This window comes from Podarcis gaigeae (assembly GCF_964106915.1).
Source record: "Podarcis gaigeae genome assembly, chromosome: Z".
Classification (NCBI taxonomy): Eukaryota; Metazoa; Chordata; class Lepidosauria; order Squamata; family Lacertidae; genus Podarcis; species Podarcis gaigeae.
The window spans coordinates 27,622,318-27,646,759 of record NC_139691.1 but is presented as its reverse complement, the minus strand read 5'-3'; the positions used below and the strand labels follow the sequence as shown (position 1 = coordinate 27,646,759).

General features: G+C 41.2%; 1 long non-coding RNA gene across 1 annotated transcript in view; it reads right to left on the bottom strand.

Moving 5' to 3' along the window:
- The window catches only part of LOC310836861, a 193,117-nt gene extending 178,710 nt beyond the window's left edge, over window positions 1–14,407 (bottom strand). The window contains exon 1 of the long non-coding RNA XR_014560275.1: window positions 14,306–14,407. This is a non-coding gene — a long non-coding RNA (uncharacterized lncRNA). The remainder of the gene's footprint in view (window positions 1–14,305) is intronic.
- Between the last annotated feature and the right edge of the window lie 10,035 nt (window positions 14,408–24,442).

Genomic DNA, 24,442 nt, shown 5'->3' with positions numbered 1-24,442 from the left:
TTCCAACTCTACAATTCTGTGACTCTAACCCTGTGAGGAAGGTTAGGCTGAAAGTGAGTGACTGGCCCAAGGTCACCCAGTGAGCTTCATGGCTCAGTGGGGATTTGAACCCTGGTCTCTCACGTCTTAGTCAAGCACTAAAACCACTACACCACACCTGCTCTCAAACATAAGCCTCAAAAATGCTGAGGGTGGGATGGGGCAAGGAGAGACACTTATTCCAAACCTGTTTCAGCTCAACCAAGCCTGGTGAGAACAACACCAGCGAAAAGGATGGTGTAATGCTATTTTAAAGGTTTGTTTCCACTCTGCCAGCTCAGCCAGCGATACCCCCACTTCTGAGCACAGCTTGGAACTTACGCTGACTTTCTGTACATATGATTGCTCTGTTAATATCAGACAGTAAATTTGCAGTCAACCTGAGCTTCTTCCCTGGGCATATTGTGTCCTGTTTATTTATCCCATCCTATCTCCCTGCTGGACTAAACCAAGAGCTCTCAGGACTGCTTTATAAAAATATAGGTTATCACCCCCACCACCCCTCCCTTCCCCCGACCCAAGGAAGAATTTAATCAGTCTCCTGAGGGGGAGATTTCATTGTCTGAGTCATTGCTGTTCCTGCTGTCAGCATGCTTAATTGAGTTCTTTCATAGTTGCTACACGTGTCCACTGGCACTAATTATACAGTGATCAATTCCTCTCACTAACAGTATTTGATCCATAGCCACTCCTTGACAAACTGAGAGTGAGTATTGGACTACACTGTTGTGTCAGTCACCTTGATTGAAATGTAAAGATTGTTTTGAAAGGAATAACAAGAACAATTGCATCACCTGTTGCACATTGATTGGAATGGGGGAAATGTTAAATGACCATTTTTCTGGGTGTTTCAGAGAATGCATTTGCCACTCTCCATGGCACTGGACACCAATCAAGTAGGCTTGTAATGTGACTGTTGAAGGGAGGACAAACTAACCCTTTCAATAAAAAACCACAGGTGACTACAAAAAAGGGGGGAAAGGGAAGGAAAAGAAAGGAAAGGAAAGGAAAGGAAGAGCTTCTGGAGATTTGCAAAGTATGGATTGTTACAGTGGAATCTACAGCTGTTAAACTGCACTTTTCTTGATTGATTGATTGATTGATTGATTGATCAAGAGGCATTGGTCACCTCCCTGATCCAGCCACCTGTTACCTCCCTGCTGCAAGTGGTCGCTCTGGCCAATCCGAGCACCTTGCCTTCATCCTCAAGCCTTACCAACTGAAACACATCCAACACAAGAGGACTATACTGTGCTCTGGACACCCCATGAGATTTATCTGCTATAATAGCAGAGTCAAGGTCTTGGTGGATGCAAGCGATTTTAGTTTTGAGAAAAGGCAAGTAAGAGGTGACATGATAGAACTTCATAAAATCATGCATGGCATGGAGAAAGTGAAGAGGAAAAAGTTTTCCTTCCTCTCACCTAAGACTAGAATTTGTGGACATCTCAATGAAGCTGAATATTCGAAGATTCAGGACAGACAATAGAAAGTACTTCGTGCAGCACATAACTAAACTATGGAATTCACTCCCACAGGAGGCCACCAACTTGGATGGCTTTAAAAGAGGTTTAGACAAATTCATGGAGGATAAGTCCATCAAGGGCGACTAGCCATGATGTAGGCTACATTCCATAGACCTTGGAGGCAATCATCTGCCTCCATGGTTGAAGGCAATATGCTTTCAGGTACTAGTTGCTGGAAACTACAAGAGTGGGAAGTGTTCTTCAGCTCACGTCCTGATTACAGATTTACTGCAGGCATCTGGCTGGCCACTGTGGGATCAGGATGCCGGACTTCATGGGCCATTGGCCTGATCCAGCAGGGCTCTTCTTATATTCTTAAATAAGATTATTTTGAGCTGCCAGGAGCTAAAAATGGACATGCAACACATAATCTGAACCACTAAGCTATGGCCTACTTCAGGCAAGATCTATTCATTCATGCAGCATCCTGGGCCCTGTGGCTTACTGCAAGAAGAATCAGCTAGAATAAGTGGTGTCTCAACAGACAACTACAGCTCTGTTGCTTTTGCCAGTGGCTGAAGATTGGCACTACACTGACCATCTAGGTCATCCACTTTTCACAGCAAGTATAAGTAATGCACCTGTTGGGCAACACTACACACAATCAGAAAGTGAGAAAGTGTTCCAGGACCAGCTCAGGTCTGAAAGATCTAGAGATAAACAAATTCAACAATGGAAGGTCTTGAACAATCCCAGCTTACAAAATTGATGCCTCTTTTTCAACCTACTTCCCCACTCTATTTTGATGCAGATCAGGAGTGAGGAAACTTTTTTCAGCCTGAGGACCACATTCCCTTCTGCACAGCCTTCCAAAGGCCACATGGTAGAGGTGAGCAGGGCTGGAGGAAAATGCGGGGGTGGGGGAACCAAATTTCCTCTTTGTGCAGTATACTAGTGTCTCTCACACTCCTCTTTATCTTCAATCCACCCAAACAAGAGGTATGATCAGAGTTCAAATGCAAAAAGCATCTCTGAAGGGTTGAGTATGGATGTCAGAGATTTGCATTTTCATCCAAGGTGAGGAATGGAAATCACACACATCTTTTTTTCCCCCCACATATGCTATGTGAATAATTATATTACTTTCTGTAAAGTTTTTGACATTTCCCTTCCATTGAAATGCAATTACATTAATTACATAAATTTTGGCTATTGCAGATAGTGAGATGAATGATATAGGTTTTTGTCAGCTGACCACCTGTATAGCTGAACAGAAACAGCACTGATTGTGATCAACAGTGGATGGAACAGAAATTGCTGCCTCCTTATGTCCCTAGTCAAAGGGCACCACTAAACAATGCTTGCTGGGGATTGCTGGGGGAGGATGAATTTACCCAAAATCAACATTGGATCATTGCACCTTAACAGAAGGATTGTTTCCTAGCCTATCCTTCACCTGAAGGCCACTACTCCATGACAGAGTTTTTGTTGCTCACAGCAGGCTATGGTAGGAAGGAGGAGACAGGAAACATTCCTTCTGTTAAACTTTCATAGGTTATCTTAGGATCAAGCCCTGGTGAATAAAATACATTTTTTTGAACTAAATAAGCCACCTACTTTGTAAAAACAAGCACCATGCATTTAAATAATCTGCTTCACTTCTTCTTCTTGAGGTGGTGGTGGGGTATGCACAACTAAGACATCTGTCCCTTCATTGTTAATTAGCTGAAGATGCCTGAATCTTATAATAAATCAACATATAGACATTCCATCTGTCCTAGATACAATTTTGTTCAAAAATCTGTGTGAGAGAGACATCTACTACTTAAAAATGGTGTGCATCTCACAGTTTCTCCTTGCAACACATGAACAGTCCTCCTCAGCTTGAAGCGAGACCATCACACTCATCAATATTATGATCCATATATTTTAGTGTATTTGCAATACAAACTCCTTTCAGAAAAAAAACAAATCCTGGCTGTGATCACATTTGTTCTACCGCAGACTTTGACTTATAAGCTTTTAGTTTAATTCTAGAAAGCCAAATATTGGAATAATAAACTCCTTTTGATGATCATGAATAAATATAATCTACAGAAATAGAATTAATGCGCCTCTATCAAGGAGAGAATATTACCTTCTTCAGGCATTATAATTCCTTGTACTAGTGTCATCATGTGGGGGAGAATGGAGATGATTCCAAAAGTTCCACCCTACTCCATTGCTGCCTACAAGTTGGGGGGTGACTGCCTTGAGAAGGGGCTGTTGTGGAGGTTTAAAGCCCAGGAAGATCAGAACTCATGGACGGTAAAACCTTGTAGGGAGCCTCCATTTTGCTCCCCACAAAATGTTGTGATAGCCCCCAGATCAGAAAGAATCTAGATAAGAAGTGAGGAGTGAATGGTCAGTGGTGAGATTACTAAGAAATATTTGATGGATTGATGCAGTTGTCATGCTCTTGAGGAAAGGGGGCATATACCATTCTGTACAACTGTAATGGACAACATGTGAACTCCCAGATGAGGAGCCTGTGAGTCCTTAGCTCCAGATGGGGTCAAAAAATTGTCAGCTGTCCAATAATTGTAAACTAACTGCATTGACTAGTTCAAGAATGCGGAACAGTCCTCCAAATGTCTCTGGGCTGCACCACTCCTGACCATTGGCCATCCAGGCTGAAGCTGGCTGGAGTCGGAGTTTGGGAACATCTGCAGGGAGGGCAGAGGTTTGCTGTCACTGTATTTATTATTTACGATATCAGCACAGCTATATTATCTACACTATAGTGTGATATCATTTTGATAATTTACTTAGAAGCAAATTCCAATGAATTCAATTTGACTTTCGTCTAAGCAAGTGTATTAAAAACTGCAACCTGTGGTTTGTTATACATTTTAAGTGGTAGATAGAGTTGGCAACTGTACCTAAGGCATTGGGCAAATGCTTTAGGTTGCTAACTCTGAATGGGGCTAAATGATTGCCAGTTGGAAGCTGAAATCAAACTTCTTTTGCAAACTCACCAATTTATCACCAGATCAGGAATGGACCTGATGACCCTGTGACCCTGAAGATGACCCTGTGACCCTGAAGATGTTGTTGAATTACAATTGCCATTAGCCACAACTAGCATAGCCAATTGTCATGCAGGCGGTGGAGCCTGTGGGGCGATCGGGGAGGGAGGTTCAGGCACCAGAAGGAAAGGCTAGATAAAAGAAGGGTAAAAGAAGCAAAGAAAATTGTAAGCTTAATCAGCTAAGGAGAGGTATAGCTATGGCCTCAAACAATGCAGATGAGGAAGATCCCCAGCTCTGTTCAGCAGCGTGAAGCAGGTGCTTGGCACACATCGCGCTGTCGCTTTTATACCCCCCCCCCAACCACCCCACTCAAAATGATTGGCCAATAGGCCTGGGGTGATTGTGGTGCCACCCAGGCATGAGGGTATTACTCCGCCCACACCAGGGTGGGGGGAACTGGGTTGAGGGCCTGCCCACAACCAGGACCATCTTTTAAGATGATCCCACTTGTTGAATTACAATTCCCATTAGCCACAACTAGCATATCCAATTGTCTGGAATAATGGGTGTTATGGTCCAACAACAGCTTGAAGGGCTACAGGTCCCCCATTCCTGGTCTAACTCCCATAATCTCTGAGTGTTGACCTTGCTTTCTGGAGATGACAGCAGTTTTAGTACAACAACATGTGGAGGGCCACATATTCCCCATCCCTCACTTTACTGATGAGGAAAGGCAATATAACCTGTTAGGTAAGACTTGTGACATTGGTGGAGGGGATTGCCTTCCATTATTGCCCAGAGCTCCATAGATTCTGGGTATAGTGCTCCAAATAAGGAATGTTTCAGATTAAACGGGTCCAGGAGACAGAGACTTTAGAAAACTGTAAAAAGAAATTGTCAGAAGTCTTAAAACCCATTAATAAATAAATGCAGAAGAAAGAACATTTAAATAGATCTTGTTAATTGTGTTTATCTCAGTGTGATGCCATGTCAAAGAGCCTGCAGCTAATGTAGTTTGTTAAAATCCCGATTTGCACAGCAGGAAGTGAACATTAGAAAGGAAACTCTTGTCATTACTGGCAGAAGCTGAAGAGGCTACTAACACTTGATTAAATCATTAATATATCTTTTAAAATTTGAAACACTGAATTAGAGATCTATTTGCATAGAACATCATTTTATAAAACTGCTTTCATCTTGCATTTGCTCCTCTGGTATAGCTCCATAAGCCACCATCTACGCAGAAGGAGCTCAATATGGCCCTTTTGAGGTTTATGACTTGTATTGTTGATTACTTCTTATTTAGTTGGGGAAACTCATGACTGCAGCTTAGAGCTCCAATATTTTTTTAAAAGCCAAAAAGCTCCCCCCAAAGCAGAGGTTTCTATTTTGCCTGTCAATTTTTACTATTATTAGGCTGCAATCCTACCCACCCACCATATTGATAGCTGAGTGGTGGTGGTAATGGTGGTAGGGTACAGTACAGCCACCTCTCCACCGGACTGGTAAAGAGGAGTGGCACTGGTGGAGATGGCTCCCCTCTAGGCATGCTAACAGTGGTGGTCCTCCCACTGATGGTAGCCTGCAGAAAGTCCTAAAATAGGGAATTTGGGGTGGGTGCAAGTCACCATACTTGTGTCTCTCAGGGATACCAGCCAGGAGCTGACAGCACTTTCCACCTGCAACAGTCCATAGACTGCCCCATGCCTCTTAGGACCCTTCTTAGGAATGCTCTGTTATTAAATCACATGGCAGAAAATGAAGACATCTGTTTAAAAGGTTTTTCTCAGTTGCTTGCAGCTATTTCAAGAAAGAAGAGGAGAATGGGAATTAAGAAATTATGCAGAAACATTCAATGCATAGGAGGTGTGTTAGAAGGGAGCTGCCAGTTTAGCTGCTCACATATATAGGAACAACGAAGTTGTCACAGAGAACCTGATTGTTGGTTGTTCCAGAGTTTAGAACATCAGCACTGGACATACATTTCTCAACATGCCAGAGTTTCATAGAATTCTAGGGTTGGAAGGGACCCTGAGGTTCATCTAGTCCAGCCCCCTGCAAGGCAGGAATATGCAGGCTGTCCCATGCGGGGATCGAACCTGCAACCTTGGCATTATCAGCAACACGCTCCAACCAACTGAGCCATGCTCTTTCCTGCTTGTAATTTCTGCAAAGCAGACTGGGTTGTATCCAGTTCTGAATCATCCACCATGGGTTTTAGTCCTGTCCAGTCACTCAGCCCCACTGAATCCACAGGACTCAATTTTGAGCAGACATGGTTAAAATCACACAAGTAGCACAGCTCTTTGGATTCCAGCCAAGGTACAGGGATGGCATTACTGTTTGTATGCAAAACTATGCATCTAATATAATTTTATCTTTTTAGCTGGCAGTACAAAATGCTTGACATTGATCTAAGATTTTCTAGGCCTGAAATAATTCAGCAAAATTGTCTGCTTACTGGAAAAGCAGCTCAAAGCTGTTTCCAGGAAGCAATCTCTTTAGCCTCCTTAGCTCAAGGCTCATCACTGAAAATGTATTAGTTTGTACATTAGCCCTCTTCACAAGAATATGCCACTCTTGGGGGCATGGAGAGCTGGTTCTCACGAATGTTTGCACAATACATCAGAATACTTCCTTCCCTCAGGTTTATCTTTCTGTTTTCAGGAATTTTGGGATGCAGTGATGGTATGCCATCAGTCTGAGTATTTTTCCAGCATTCAAATCCCAGCAGTTAGGGGTGTAACAACACAGCCCCTTCTAACCTGAATTTGTCACAATCAGTGATGTAAGTTACATAACTTGCATTTGTTTCATTGTAAAGGAAACATCAAAACAAATGTTTTAAAAGTATTTAATTTCATTGCAGACTTCAGAATATTAGTGATGTGAATGAATACCAGTTATATTCACTTGACTGATTTTCGTTCCTGACCACAGACAAACATGCAAACAACAGCAATTTGTTGTTTTCCATTTTTGGCAGAATCATCTGACATCCCTAACAGCATCATCTCCAATCATGCAGGAATGCTCTCTAGTTCTCTTCATTTATTCAACTTCCCCATTAATTGTATTAGGGGAATTATTAGCTCATTTGCCCTGTTTAGTCCTATAGACCTCCACAGCTGGATTTGCTACCTTCCATGTATTTGGAAGGGAACTTCTGCTGCAGTTGTATAGACCCTATGCAACTCAGAACCATGATCTTCCAGAACACTGCCTTCAGAATTTCCATTTATAATGTGTGGAAGGCAATGCAGCTGGTGACAGGGATGTGGCAGAAGAGGTAGGGGCCATTTGGCTCATCCCTGCTCTCCTTCTCATTGCACGGAGCTTGAAAGAGGGCTAATTTCTAGAGCAGGTTTAGCCAACATGATGTCCACTGGATGTTGCTGGGCTAAAGCCACCCTGCTTGACATTTCAATATGCTGGTTGGGGCTGATAAGAGTTGTATTCCAACTATATATGGAAGAGATCGCATTAGGTACCCTTCTCTAGAGGTTTGGAATGGAGACAGTAGATATGATCCCACTCTCAGCCCATTTGTTCATGACATACATATTTCTAAGTTCTTATAAAGGGTTCTTGGACCTTCTGGGGGGTGTTTCTTCAACCAAGGACTTGGCCTTTTGAGCTGCAGTGTCCAAGATCTGGAAAAGCATCTCCTCCACTGCTTGAGTTAAGACAGGAAGCAAGAGACAATCTTATCTCAATGGGCTTTGATTGTTTACCATTCTTAAGTTGTCCAATGCCCCTGCTGCTTTTTTCAAATTTTAAAGGTTGCCATTGGTTATATTGATATTTTGTTTTTTATATTGTATATGCTTTTTACTAAATAACAGGTTACTGTTATTATTAAAACGACCCCAACAGTCAAGAAAAAACCACTCACAATTACAATATTAATTAGTCCAAAAACTAATATTTGGTGTTTTTACAGCCCCCCCCCCCCAGTTGCATTACAACATGCCTTCCATTGCCTCAGAAAGTTTCCCAAATGGAAGATGTATATACTTCTCCATTTGTTGCTTGCTTAGGCATCATTAGGGGAAATGCATGTTGTGTGTGTGTCCTGAGCATACCCAGCCCAAGGAGGACACAAGGCTGGTAGTTTAATTCTTTGTTGCCAAAGCACACACAGTAGCTCTTAAGGCACACAGTACACACATACACACTTCTGGCAACTAAATAGCTTGCCTCCACTCCACAGGCTTGTGCTTGGAGCTGGACTGTTGGCGCAACAGCATCACCCACCTCCACCCAAACTTAAGTACCCCTATCTGACAGCATGCATGCAAGCAATCTACAACTTCTCCTACATGGAAGTTGCTCTGTGTCTGTTGCTTCAAGCTTCTCCTGGTGCTAGGTGACAGCAGAGGAGGGGATTCTGCTGGCCTCCACCCCAGACACCATCTCTTCCTCTGCTCCTGATGTGTCCTTTCCTTCTTCCATCCCTGGCTCCTGCCCCATCTCCTGCACCCCCTTCCCCATCTCCTTCTGTTCAGACTCTTCCGCTCCCTCCAGATCTGGCTGCTGCCTTGTGGAAGGCACAAAACTCCATAAATTGCTGCCCCATTCCCTCAGGTCCCGTGGCTTCTGCCACCCACTCTTCAGCACCCTGCCAGTCCTTTGGATTATAACCTAGAAGCAAGTATTCCAAAATTGCTTAAATATATTTTAGTAAGGAAAGCAAGCTTGGATAAGTAACAAAGAAGAAGAAAAAGGGAGAGATTTCTACGCATATTAAACATGCCAGTCAAGAGAGAAAGTGCTAAAAGTAGAATTTAGATATTTTAACAAATGGCCTAATAAGGCTCTGCTTCAATAGTCTCTGAAATGCAATCTATCTCAGTTCAATAACTACAGATCATGACCAGTTAACAGTCTATATTACCAGACTTAGTTTTAAAAGGTCATGCATTAATTAGCAGGCGGCAGTTCAGTAGCTGCTCTTGATATATCCCACGAGCTTTAGATCGCTGCTTGCATTTGTGCCTGGATTAATTATGCACCTTTAAATACTGATTTTCAGTATCATCACCTGAATGACCAAGTGTCCCCAAGAGATACATTTCAACCATTTTGTTCTCCCCCCTTTTTTTAAAAAAAAGGTTGATTTTTTGCAATGGTGCCTTACACTTTCCTTTAACCTCCTCCCGTCTCCCCAGGAACATTGTAAGCCCTGAGCACATGTTATTCACTTGCAAGGCTTATGAGAGAACAGAGTCCCACATTTATGCCCACATCCAATGTTCTGTCTCCTTGTTTTAGAAAAAGAACAACAGCCTTATATTGCTTCTCCACATCTGTAGGGGACTATGCTATCAGAACACCTGCTTTTTGGCGGGGGTGGGGGCCTGATCCTATGGAACCCCTACAAGTGAGGAGGAGCTCATATGTTGATTTTTGTCTATTCAGACAACTATGCACAACGGGCAATTGTTAAAAAAGGGAGACCCTGTGATAGGCATGGGGCTAAAAGCATGATTCCACTCTGCTCTGTTCACGCCCTTGTGTGTTTTTCAAGAAAATGTTAAGTATGTGGAGGACTGGGGGGGGGGGGCAAAGGTTGAATCCCCTGCATTGATTCCCCGCCCCCTGCCCCCGCAACTCATATTTATCATAACAACCATATACTAATGACGTAAACAGTGTTTGGCCCTCAGATTTGCTGGCCACACAGATGACTTTATTACCTCCAAAACTTGCTTTTTTGTCATGACTGCTCACAAAACAAATTAACCTTATGTTGGTTAACTCTTTTCTCCTGACATATTGGTTTTACCTTTGCATCCTGCTGACAAACTCAATAAAGAATTATGAACATAACAAAATAGGCTGAAATAGATTGTCATATCTTGTCGCAGTGGCCATATCTTATAGCAGTGACCAGATGTTTGTGGTCCTTGCTCCAGATTATTTTCCTTTGCTTCTATCATTTAAATTTTATATCATAATGTGATGATGCATGAACTTAAACAGTAAGACCACCTAATTGCATTACACATAAAACATGAACCCCTTTCCAGTCTTCCAGACCATTAGCAAACTGAAAATAGATATACATTAGAATGTACAGTGACTTAGTCAAAGTTTTATATCTGAAGCTGTGCTAGCCCAGCCATATCCTACTGGCACATGTTGAATTTTAATAGACTTTATTATGGACCTTCAAATTAAAAGCTGTCAGGAGAGATAAAAGGTTGGGGATTTGGATATAAAAGTACTTTGATTAGACATAAAGGTCAGCCTGTGTGGCAAAAAGTCAATGCATCCAAATTAAGTGTAACCCTTTGTAAGGAAATATGCTAATCTCCCGTGTAAAGTACTTGCATGGTTAATAGTTAGACTATTTTCTGTGATGAAATTTTAACAAGAAGATAATCCACATGTAATTTGCCTGTCAAGAATGTATCATTTCTTGGGCTTCAGTTTATCTAGCGTGGTCCAAAAGTTCTATCAAATCCATTCTCAAACAGATTTGCCTCGTGTCCTGAACACAAATCTACTTTTTTAAAAACAACAACAACAATAACAGAGGATCCTAGGTATTCGTAAAGGTTAAGTATAAATTACCCTTTAATTAAATTGCTGATGGAATTGCTGAGAGTTACAATATCATTTAGTATTTCTGGGAGTGATATTAAGATTCTGCAGAACTGCTGAAGAAGAAGAAAACTTATTAAAGACTTAAAAGGGTAGCAGGATGAAAAGGGGTTTACATTTGTAGAATCTCCTGTAAAATTATGGAAAGTGACAGATTCTGTTTTTTGATCTCTGAGTCAGGGCTGCATGCTTAAACCATTGTGACACTTCAGCTGAATCTGGCATAGCCGAGAACTAATACGAAATTAATAGAGTATAATAAAGGTCTATTGGATTCCAGACTAACTTTGCAGCTTTGAAGTGAAAGAACAGAAGGCATAATTTCAATCTTTGTTTAGTGCCTTGGACAGCCAGCTCGCTGGCATTAAAGAATGGTCAGGATTAAAAATCTGATGGATAGTAGCACAGCCCCTTCTTGACAGCTTTTCTGTTCAAATACAAATTACTGTCAGAGCTCCAGAATGTTTGAAGGCACATTCAGAGATGAAATATCATGACTGAAACAAGCACCGTGTGAAGCTATTATGTTTTGAAAGGAGAAATAATTACATACTGTACATCTCCTAGGCACAGATCTGAATTAATAATGCATAATAATAAGTACAATGAAAAGTATACTAATGAAATGCTACTGAACGTAACAATTTTGAAAACCATGGGATTATCAGCCTGCCATGGAAAATGTCAGTGCATGTATTTTTTATTTTAGATTTTGTTATTTTCCCCACCTTCTAAATAGATATAAGCAAATAAATGCTGCATTGACCTTATGATATATTATGAGGTATTTAAGCTTCTGCAGCATTTCATTGGGTATTTGTGTGTGTGGTTGTTGTTGCTATTTTTTTAATATGCGATATATTTCTGAAATTTCTATTCATATGTTTGTCCTGTAGACAGTGTACTCCCTCCTCCCATAAAAAGGTATGTGTCTGTTAATCTAAAAATTGCATTGCTTGCTACAAACACAGTGCATGGGTTGTAGAAATGACCTGAAGTTGGAATGTTTTGATTATTGGTACAAGGGGAAAAATATAGGCCACATTTTATAGATCTGGCTTCAAAATGCCTCTCACAAAAGGGGCTGAGAAGTGTAATGGAATTACAAAAATTGAAGAGCTAATATACAGAGCACTGTATTCCCCATTGTGGCTGGTCTTTAATGGAAGAGAGGGCCATTTCCTTTTTCCATTATATTATGTTTTCAATCTCCTTGTATAAAAATCCAGCTGGCAAGCTCACACATTGTTCCCTTCAACACTGCTTCAGTTTGATTAGGAAGAATTTTCCAACACTTCCCTCTTGTGCAAAAGCGTCTATATATAGAATGGTTTCAGCTGAACTTCAGAACACAGATGTCTCATCCTTTTGGGACTTACACACTTTTAACATAAATAAATACAATAAAATGCCAAAATAGTAATCTGAGAGGCACTCCCATCAAACTGCTTAATCTATTACTCTAACTATTCAGATTAAAACTATAACAAAAATTTAAACTCAAAATCATGAGGCTGAATACTTTGCTACAGTGCAAAGAACTTTGGAGAAGCTGCATGGCAAAATTATAATTTTGTCACAGATTTCCATTTTTGCCACATGTATTCAGGATTCCTACCTTAGAGAATTTGGTAAGATTCTCCTTAGTGGTACATGGGGTTGTTTCCAGTGTGAGTCCTACTGAGAGTAGACCCATCGAAAATAATGGACATGACCTACTTGGATCAATTAATTTCAATGGATCTGTTCTGAGTAGGACTTAATTGGATACAACCCGTTTTACCCATTTCAGTTAAGGCCACAATTCTAGGCCCACTAACTTGGGACTAAACTCAAATGAATTTATGGGTTTAAAGTTAATAACAATGTAACCTGAAACAAGTCTACTCAAAACTGATGGTCTGATAGTCAATGTAAAGCAGCCAAGAAAGTTATGGCTAAGACAATTAGGAATTCTCATAAGAATCCAATTGAGAAATCTATGGAAAATTTGATCAAATGTAGGTTGGAATACAAGAATAGGTTCAAAAACAATAAACCTGAAAACCCAGAATCTGGAATTGGGGACTAGCAATAATGGAACAGAGGGAAGACAAGTTCTGGGAACTGGTGTCCTGGGATTTAAATGAAATGAGATCAGCACAGGTAGCCTCAACGCCTGTCTCTGATAGGGTTAAATATTTATCCAATATATTTGGTGGTCAATCTGGGCAAACACATGTACCAGCAGTATGTAAGGATTTTTTGAACTTACCTGAAAGGAAATCAATCTCCCATAATGAGAGGCCCTTGTTGTTCAACTTTTAGTTTTTAAAAAACAAGAAACCCTACTGACCACTTATTATGTTATGCCTTATTTATAGGCCACATATGGGTCAAAAGCTCCCCCCCCCCCAGCAGTGAACAGTTTCTTTTTTATAAAAGAAACTAAATAAAACTACAATACATATGCAATCACTCAAAACAGTATAAAAACAAAAATGAAATCGCAAAGCACCCATTAATCACACTGGATATAGCTATTAGGAATTGCCATTAACCCTGTAATGTGGAAACAGAAAAACCATCAGTCAAGCCACCTTATATCTCAGCTAGGTACATACTCTCACCCAATATGTTCTCACCCTCTGGCACAAACTACTGCAGCTAGTTAGCAAGCCAGCAGACAACACTTAGTGTTGTGTTGTCTACAAAGGTGGAGAGAGATTTGATCCAATTCACATTTGAAGGTGGACCTCCTAAATTCACACTTTCAATTTAAACCAAAACACAGCAGTTCTTCAGCTAAGTAGTGTGTACAGAAATACATATACAAAGTTAAATGTGCCTATAAATGCATATATTGGTGAAAATAACATGCAGCTGTTTTGGGACTACACCTCCCATCATCCCTATCCAAAAACAGCTGCAGACACAATTTTGGAAAACACTACATTATATTAAGAAAATAGCTTTCCAAAAACCAGTATGGCAAAATTGTATGCTGTACAATATTAGGTGAAATTTGCATGAAAATGCAAAATAATTTCCATTGTGACTTTTAAAACAAACAAACAAACAAACAAACAAATAACAAAAAAGGGGGATATGAGAATCCAAGACAAATTGACATATCAATCTGTCCCTACCTTCCATGGATATGCACACTGGTTTGGACCAGAAGTGAGAGACTGTGCCTACCTTCAAAGCAGCCCAGTGAAAGAGTCACATGCTGCATCATAAAGAGAGCATCTGAGCTGTGTAGAACTAGATGGATAAGCCTGGCACATGGCTAGTGCAGACATACCCCTCCCTCCCACTTTAGAAAGCTGCAGCTGCAGACCCCAATGAGCAACAGCAGCAAGCATTTGTCTTTCTTTTATATACTCCTGTTGTTCATCTCCCTCACACTTCCCTTCCCATATTCGTTATACTCGGAGGCTGATTTGCTAAATAAGCATAATTTCTTCCAGTGCTTCAGCTGTTTGCAAATTGCATCAGAAGCTTCCAGAAAACTGTTCCTCCTAGGCAGATGTTCATAATGTTTCGGTGTCATTTTCTGGCACTGCAGTATAATGTGTGCCGGGGAGAGGTGCTCCATGTCAGAGTCAATAAAACCTGATTTCTTAATAAAATATAAATATTAAAAAAGAGAAAACCTGCTTTCTTTTGGAAGCAGCTACCAGACCATCTTCACAGTCTCTATGCTACATAGAGATGCTTCATACACTACAAGTTTTCTGAACCCCCCCCCCCCAAAATGCATAAGAGTTCTACATTACCCCTATCCACTCATCACACACATTTTCAGTGACCTGGCCAGCTAAATTCATGGGGCAAGGTGAGAGGCACAGGGTGGGGGGAGGGAGTGGACACTCATTTAGGCTCTGAACATTACATGCTTGCATGTTGTCCTGCCTTACTTGTGCTTAAGGCAAGGGTAGCCAGTATGTGCCCTTGCAGACTTCTCTGCCTTCCACTTGGATCTTTCCTAGGGCCACCCTCCCCACAACCCAAGGCTGTGCCACTCATCAGTGCTCCATAGCCTCTCATGTGCTTTTGCTCACTGGGATGTGCCCTTGAATAATACTTCTTGCTTGCCTGAATGCAGAAATATAGATTTGGGTGATGGAGTCGTCCCACTCCTTGCTCCGCTTATCACCCACTTCTGCCCCCCAGTGGCGTAGCGTGGGTTGTCAGCACCCGGGGCAAGGCAAGTAATTTGCGCCCCCTAACCCTAACCCCCAGATGTTGCGCCTGGTGCGGCCGGCCCCCCCTGCACCCCCACGCTATGCCACTGCTGCCCCCTCCTACTCTTCTCCCTCTGCTCCCTCTCTCCCCCTCCATTTAACTCAGCAATAAGGAACCTTTTGTGCACCATGGCATCAGTGGGGTAGAGCATGACACTTATATAGAGGTCTTATATCTGCAGCAGATTTTCTGGCTGTAACACTTTCAAGGCAAAGGGTGAGCCCAGAGGTCTATTCTGGCTTAGGATTTTTTAAAAATATATCTTATATTCACAAGGTCACAAAGTGATGAGGGAAGCATACAAAGACCTCCTAATTCTCTGAATTGCTCTTTGTGCTGCCTCTATATGCCCCCCTGAACTGAGGGGGCAGGTAAAAATTGGGTTTATTTGAACCCTGTAGGGATCTGTCTGTACTCAAGTGCTGTGCCGGTATCATACTGAATGAGTCATTTAAGGGTTTTCTCAAAGGTTCCCATGTCCAGCAGTAGGCTGAAATCCTGTGAACAGCCTGTGCTCTTTTAGATTAGGGAAAGGACATGCCAAGCCTAAATCTAATATGGTTTAGGAGAGAACTTCACAGTTTTGAATACGACATGACATAAAGAAAACAACAACAACACCCTGAACCAGTTATAATTGCCCACTCCTTAGGGAGACATTATCATTTCAGTTAATTACATCAAAATGTCAATGAATACAAAGGAAATTGAACTTTTCCTCTTAGATTTTCCAGGGTCTGAAGGGGATTCTTTAAGTAAAAAAAAAGAAAAGAAAAGAAAAGAAAAAAAGAAAGCAATCTGTGTAAAGTATAATGTGCAAGATAGAAGATTAATTATACAAACCGCTTAGTGTCATGTTTTTATACACACACACACACACACACACACACAATGCACACCCACCCACACCCACACCCACCCACACGACACTAAGCAGTTTGTGCGCGCGCGCACACACACACAAACACACACATATATATATGTATGCAATTGCTTATGAACAATATTAAAATATTCTCTTTTCCTCTTTGTACACCAGTTTGGACTGAATTGAGATAATCTGGTGTGATCACGATATATTACCAGAGAATGTAATAAATGTAATACAGTAAGCCTGCAACTTATGTGGGGGTTACTGTCTGGGGATCACACCTAAAGCTCAAATGGCATATAGCCAAAACACAGTGAGTACAATGGCAGGTAGGATTGCCAAAGCCCTTTTCCCTCCCTCTTTCTAATTTGTTTTTCTTTCTCTGCCACCTGCTTAAAGCTGAATGCACAAGTTAAATGTGTGTAAGTTTCAGGCTTAATCTATTACCATTATTCTACTCTGTTTCCTTTCATTCTTATAAATGTGAACTCTCACAATGTTAGATTAAGATTCAGCTGCATCCAATGCTACATTAATGGAGTAATCCTATTGTATACTCGGATATAAAATATGGGAGCATAGGAAACTGCCTTATACCCAATCAAAGCATTTATCAATATGGCTCATAACTGTATACCCTGACTGGCAGTACTTCTCTAGGGTTTCAGGTGAGCGACATTCCTAGCCCCAACCTAAAGATCCCAGGGAATGAAGCTGAGACCTTCTTCATGCAAAGCAGATGATCTACCACTGAGCAGCATTCCTCTGCACTGTTTTAAAGGTTACAAGATATGATTGAAGCCCTTCAACACCAAAGATACACAGAATATGCTTTGGACATAACAGTTATACACTGGTGAACACTCCATGGAGACAGCTGTTCCGCTATTGAAAATACACAAGTGGAGTTGCTATAAGATTGTATAGCTGTTAATGCCAGGGGCAGGACAATGGAGGACCACACTTATGTTGCATCCAGAGGTGGAAGGCATGTGGCCCTAATCAGATGTTCCTGGATTAGAACCCCTTTAATCCCTGACCATTGGCCAAGCACAGAATTTGACTGGACACAGGTTTCCCATCTCAAAATCACAGCCACATCCCCAACAATGATGGAACTCTGCATGGGCCCTGGAACTAAAGCAAATAACTTCCCTCCCATTGACCTCAGTGGGAAAGCAAAAAAAGCTGCCCTCTATGATGCTGACCGCCCCACTATAACAAAATGGGGGCTGTTGAAAGTCACAATCATATCATAGCACACAACTAGTGGTACATAAATGCCACACAGGGGCACCATTACACAGATCAACATGGGGCAACCTCTTTTTGGCCTTAGACCGCACACACTTCAGGCCACTCAGAGCTCAGAAAGGGGAAGCCTGGTGGGGGGAAGAAAAGGTGCTTTGCACAAAAGAAAGCACATTGCCATAGGCATTCCAGACACAACAGCCAACAAGAACTCTCACTCTACTCCAACAGCAAAGGGAGCTGGAACTGAGTACCCCTCCAGCAATAGAAAGGGACAAATGCTTTTAACTCTGTTTATTCCCATGGATTCATGTGTGCAGGGAGAGAGGAACTCTATTTGCTGAACCCACCCTATATCCACAAGTTCATCTGAAGCTGTGAACAGAGACTATAAATATAGTCCACACCAGTCTTCCTCATCCTGGTGCTTTCCGGATGTTTTAGACTATAACTCCCATAAACCCTGACCTTTTGCCACACTGGTTGGGGGTGATGAGAGTTGTAGTCCAACAGACAGAGGGTTCTGGTTCTGGAAAGCTGATCTATGCACACTTTATCCAGCATTCTTCTTGATGTTTCTGTTCACTGATGCTGTCTCTGGGTGGATGGTCTTTAGATTGAATGAAAACAGTACATTCTCACACAAATCCTGTTATTCTGAGCAAATTAGTCTTGACACCAGACTCTCCCTCCCACCCCGACCTCTTGTAGCCAAACTGTGTTAAAAGTAACCTGGCTGGTTTTGATAACTACCTGCACCTAAAGCTGCACGTGTAATCCTTTTTAATCAGCCACATGCAATATTGGATATTTCGTTCTGGCTCCCATTTGAGGATGGTCTAATACTTTAATTAGCTATTTACACATAGTTAAAAATTACAGGCATAATTAAGGATATTCAGATTAATTAAAAGCATTAGGCAGTATTAAATGCAAAAGAACAGATTTTAATTAAATCTTTAGAGTGTTTTCCCCCCATAATCTCTTGGTGTTCAGGAATAAATGAACACTGAACAATCATATCTGAATCAGATATGCCACCCGAGCAGGGCTTCAGTTAAACAAAGGCCTTCTGGCTTGTTTTTTTAAAAGTCTTTACTGTTATTGATTTAATTTTTTTGCCTCTGTGTATGTGTGTGCATTTTTAAATCTTCACTGGTCTTGAAATGTGAAAACAAACAGACTGCAGGCCAGGTTAAAAGATTTCTAGGTTGGGTTTCATCTCTGTTTACACTTTTCTGAAAACTGGTTCTTGAAAAATGAATTTGCTTCCCAAGATTCTCCTCGAAAAATAACCTTTAAAAATGATTATGTCTCTGGATACTCAAATATTTTATGTGATACCTCTGTTTGCAGCTTAATGGTGTTTGATTACAGTACTTGACATCTGATGGTTTTTAATCTGCAATAGTAGTTAATTGATAACCAATATGCAATGGTGTATCACAGCAATTTTCACAAAGATTGTTCCAATATATTTTTTGGGCTGGTCACAAGGGAAAAGTGAAAAGAAATCTGCCCGAGAATGGCTTTCATAAGTCTGTTTTTTGTTCCTATAACAATAATTGAGGAACTTTAACCACTATGTAATGAAGCTATGCTTTACTACCTGTGCATCTTTAATAACTGATGTGTGGAAAAGCACATGAATCTGATCTTTAGAGAGTTTGTAAGTAAACCATTTTTAACTTACCAAACATGTGGTTTTTTCCTATGCTGGGGGAAAAGGGAAACTCACTTTAAAGGGCATGTCTTAAACGTGTTGCAGCCTATACTTCCATACTTTACTGCCTGTTCTGTGATTTTAAATCTCCACCGGGGTTGTCTCACCAAAGAGTACTTGCCCCAAACTAACATCTTGGCATCCAAGAAAATTCTCCTTTCATATTTTACTGAACCAGTTCTTAGCTCATTAATGTTACAAAGTGGCTGAGGGCTGTCAATGTTCTAGTTTTTAACTTAAAATGCTGTTCCCATACACCAACTTCAATTGGTTGCTCCCAAGGAGAGAGGTCTAGGGATCAGAAGAGAACTTTAGTCCAAAGGAAAATGACATCTGGCCAACTATTTAAGCCAGTGCTGGCCCTAACAGCTCCTTCCTCTAATTCTTCCTTGCAGCACCCTCCCTTCCCATACAGTGTTAGGTTTCCTAGTTCCCTTATTAGGAGCAGAGCAGGAAATTTTGGGGGAACTCTCTTGTTTTTCACTTACTAAGCACTGTCGGGCAATCCTGTTTATCTTTTGGTGTGTATTTATTAGCTTGGGTTGGAATTTAGTGAGGGCAGGTAAGGGAACTTAAGGATTTCATGGACAGGCACCCTGAGGCATTATTGGGTTATCTTCTATAGCCTTTACTTGAGGGTGCCCTTTAAGCCTGGAGTGCATGCCTTGGTGAAGTGGGCTCTGGGTGCACATGTTGGGATCAGCTATCCAAGGCTTACTTACCCAGAGGGAGCATTTTCTTCTAATCCAGGACTGGGGAGAATGCAGCTCTTTAGCATGCCCAGGGAATTTGAGAGATGTTTCCCTGTTAGATGTTAAGTGAAACCCACCTGCCTATAATTTCATAATTTGATTAACTGGTTTTGCAGATTTTCTGTTGTTAAAGTTAATATTTATAACCATCCCGCCATTATTTTATCTTAAGTCTTCTTCATGCGGCTTGTGGCAAATAACCTTTGTACTATTTCCCAGTGCTTTGCAACTTTTTCTGGGGGTCTCACTTCTTGGAATGACCTCTCAAGGACATGAAGCTACCTCTGTCATTATTCTGGGTTTGGGTGTCAACACACAACAAAACAAATGCAAATTGAAATTATTAAAACACATTATTGCAGGCAAAATACTGGAGTTGGAATTAAGATTCAGAAACATTCAAAATGTGCCACCTTCCATAGTTTCATTTGCAGCCATTAGCATTACCGAAGCACTGGAACTTTCCAGTACCGTATTTTTCGCTCTATAAGATGCACCAGACCACAAGACGCACCTAGTTTTTGGAGGAGGAAAACAAGAAAAAAAATTCTGAATCTCAGAACCCAGAACAGCAAGAGGGATCGCTGCACAGTGAAAACAGCAGTCCCTTTTGCTGTTCTGGCTTCTGGGATAGCTGCGCAGCCTGCATTCACTCCCTAAGACACACACACATTTCCCCTTACATTTTAGGAGGGAACAAGTGAGTCTTATAGAGCAAAAATTGCAGTAGTTATCTGCACATGGGAGTTGATTGGCACACTACATACCTTTGCACACATCACCTCTGGCAAGAAACTTGGGTTCTAATGGTATGCACATGTGGAGTTTATCCAGTATTGTAGATCTTTCTCAGGTAGTTCATTCTAGTCAAACTCTTCCCTAGGTGACTGAACTTACAACATTTTTCTATTATTACAGTGCAATTCAAATCTCAGCTGGGCAGCAGTACAGCATGATGGAGAAACAGCCATTGCCTCATTAGCAGCACTGTCACCTAAAAGCAACTATTGGGCCGGGGCAGTGAACTCTCATAAGCCAGTGGACCCTGGCCCAACTCAGGTCCTCCCCTTCTCTTCCAGTGTAGCATATTTGTGATCTTTCCCCAAATATCTGAGTCAAAGCCCACATCTGTAATGCACATTTAAAGCAATAAACTCTAAACAGCCTCCCAATGAATTCTGGGAACTGTAGCTTGTTAAGGGTGCAGAGACTTGTTAGGACATCGATATTCTTCTCACAGATCTACAATTCCCAAGGTGGTTTAACCACCAATCCTTCTTCCTTGGGAAAACTCAAAGAGGTCTCCAAATATCAAGGTGGTGGTGGGGGAAACAAGTTAAAAAATATATTATTCGCTTAAATATACATGCCTATTCAATTGAACTTTTCAAGCTACAGCTAAGAGGATGTCAGCAAGCTTATGTGGGACACTGGAAATATACATTAATTTAAAACGTTTCCACATACAAATGCTGCCTTTGCTACAAGGCAATTTCTAGAGGACCCTAACCCACTCCACACTTCCCCAAAGACCTTTCTTCACCTCAAAACAGCCTCAAGCATTCAGAAGTTTAATATTACAGCAGACAGAACACTGTGAGTAAGTAGACAGATTTTCCCCCAGCTTTTGTTTTCTTTTGTTCTCCCAGTTACCACGTGATGGGAATTGAGCAGCACTGATGTCTGAAGGGGTCTTAGTGAACAACAGGCTCCACAGACAGTATTCGTCTGAAAAGCTTCAGGCAGCTTAGCTGCCCTCAATTCCCAGCAAAGAACAACTGCAAAAGCCAGCGGCCACTGGGAAATAAATGGTTGTCTGAATTTACCCTGTAAGGACCAGCTGATATGCCCTCATTCATCATGAGATAATTGCAAGTGTCAAGTGATAGGTAGAATAAAAAGAGCTCTCTTGGACAGAGTTTTATCATCATGGGAGAACAGAAACTGTGAACAAAGTTAAGCTCATGAAGTGATATGCTGCTTACCATTTCCTCAATGGCTACCTCAAATAATCCTATGAAACACCCTTGAGTGAGATGGGTAGTGGGGATAGAGGAGATGTTTTGTTAAGACTAAATACAGATCTCTGCAATCCATGTCTAAGAGATGTAAATTGTATTTTTATCAGTTGCTGCAACTTCCTGTAACTAATGGGGTTCCAATTGCACCAGAGGTTTTTTTTATACATTGTATCCAATTCCAATCCTACTCAGAGTAGACCCATTGACATTACTAACAGGTTCATTAATTTCTATGGATCTGCTCTGAATGGAAGGAAGTAAATGGAATGCAACCCAGTGACCCCCCCACAATTATAAAATGAGAAGTTCAAATGCAAATCTTGGGGGGGTGAAATTTTCAACTAAGAATATTGCATGCTCCCTTCCCCCCAATTCTACCCCACTGACCCTCACCCTACCTCTTTTGTCTTCCTTGGCTCTGGTATTACATTGCAAGTCCATTGGGGCAGAGAACAATGATGCATATACATGGATAATTTATTCACTATTATGTCCTCCTCCTCTAGTACTTCCACTAGTTCTACATATCTGTGTGTCAGATTTGGGTATCCCAGTCTGAAGAGGAATCAGAGCTGTTGCTTAGATCACCCTGGCTGGCCAAGACATATGCTCAGGATTGGCCATTGAAGCCTCTTGAACAAGAAAGACTATAAAAGGCTTGTCTGAGTCACTGCTTGCAGTCTGCTGAACTAAGTCCCCGCCCAACTCCTATCCTACAGCTCAGTCCTCAGGCCACATCTACACAATGCATTTAAAGCACTATTATACCATTTTGACACTCATGAAGAATCCCAGGAACTGTAGTTTGCTAAGGGCAATGGGAATTTCAGTTCTCTGAGGGACATACTCCCTAACAAACTAGGTTTCTCTAGGTTCTCCATGACTGTTAAAATGGTATAATGAGGCTTTGAATGTAAGGTGTGAATCACCTGTGACACTGTGAAATACAAAAATTAAACAACAACATTTAAACATTTACTGATTAAAACAGTAAATTTCTGCAAACCAAACTGGAACTTTCCACTCAGGAAGCCCCTGCCAAAGGAAGATACTATCTTCCAACCTGTTATCAGCTGGCCTGAGAACAGAAGGACACTCTTGCAATCTGTAACAGCCTTTACTAATCTAGAGGCCTCAGGGTGTGTTAGACTATAACTTCAGCTAGCATGGCCATGTGATAGATGGGGTTGATAGATGTTGTAGTCGAAAAACATCTGGAGAGCACCAGATAGGTAAAGCCTAATCTTATTATCCCAGCAATATGAGAGTTAATATTTCCTTCGCAACTTTCTTGGCAGGAATACACATAATTTATTTTCAGATCAATTCCTGTTTTATTGCTTAAGATGGCCTAATCAATTGCTAATGTATTTTTAAACATGTTCATCATTATCGATTACATGCTGATTTATGCTTCCAGCATAATGTTTTTCCTAATTATGAAAATGTGTACAAAAAAAATAAACTACACACTATAGTCATAATATAGTTCAATAAGGTGTTGAAACAAGCAATCATTTCCAAATTCACAAATCAACCTTGGCACTTCAAATGCTTTGATTAACATTAACTGTCACCTAATTTGAAAAAGATAAAAGACATTTCAGTGCCTCTCATTAACTCTACCTTCAAACATTCAAATGCATATCCATTTTCCCCTCCAGGAATACTAGGGCTACCTACACATTACTAATTTCTTAAGTCTGGTTAGTAATATTCACAAGATATATACACTGCAAGTGTCCTGGAAAAAACAGGACATCCTGTTTTATCGTGAGAGAACACAATGCCATTGAGGGTGCCATGATGTCACACTAGTTTGTGCCAAGATCTCGTTCCTTAGAAAAAAACACTTTTCAGGGTCATGATTTCATGTGGTGCCCCAAAATACGTGTTTTTGAGTGCTGTGCATGCACAGCCCCCCAATATTTTGGGCTCTGTGATCTCACACAGGCCATGTGACTTGCACGGGCAGCAAGATCCGAGTCTCGGTTTTGGGACTCAAGATGTTGGAGGGTATGAGACTAGTTACAGTCAGCCAATGTGACAGTTTGTAGCAGTTACAACTAATATAATTAATCTACATGGGAGTTTCAAGAATGTTGTATGGAGGTCATGAGGTTTTGCCATTTTTCTGGAAAACTTTTGACTCATAAGGCAGTTATTTCCAGTGATACCACATCACCCACATGAGCATGTCATTTGTAGGTGTGAGGAACTTCTGACCCTCCAGATGCTGCTGAACTTCTGTCAGCCCCGGCCAGCATTGCCAAAAGCCAAAGAGGGTCTGAGTTCAGAAACACCTGGAGGCCGAAAGATCCCCCACACCTGGTCAAAACCCGTAGTAGGGAAATTACTACATATTTTTTCCATTCCAAGACAAATATAGCTCAGTCAGTAGAGCATGAGACTATTTCTCGGGATCACTGATTCTAGCCCCACATGGGGCAAAAGATTACTGCATTGCAG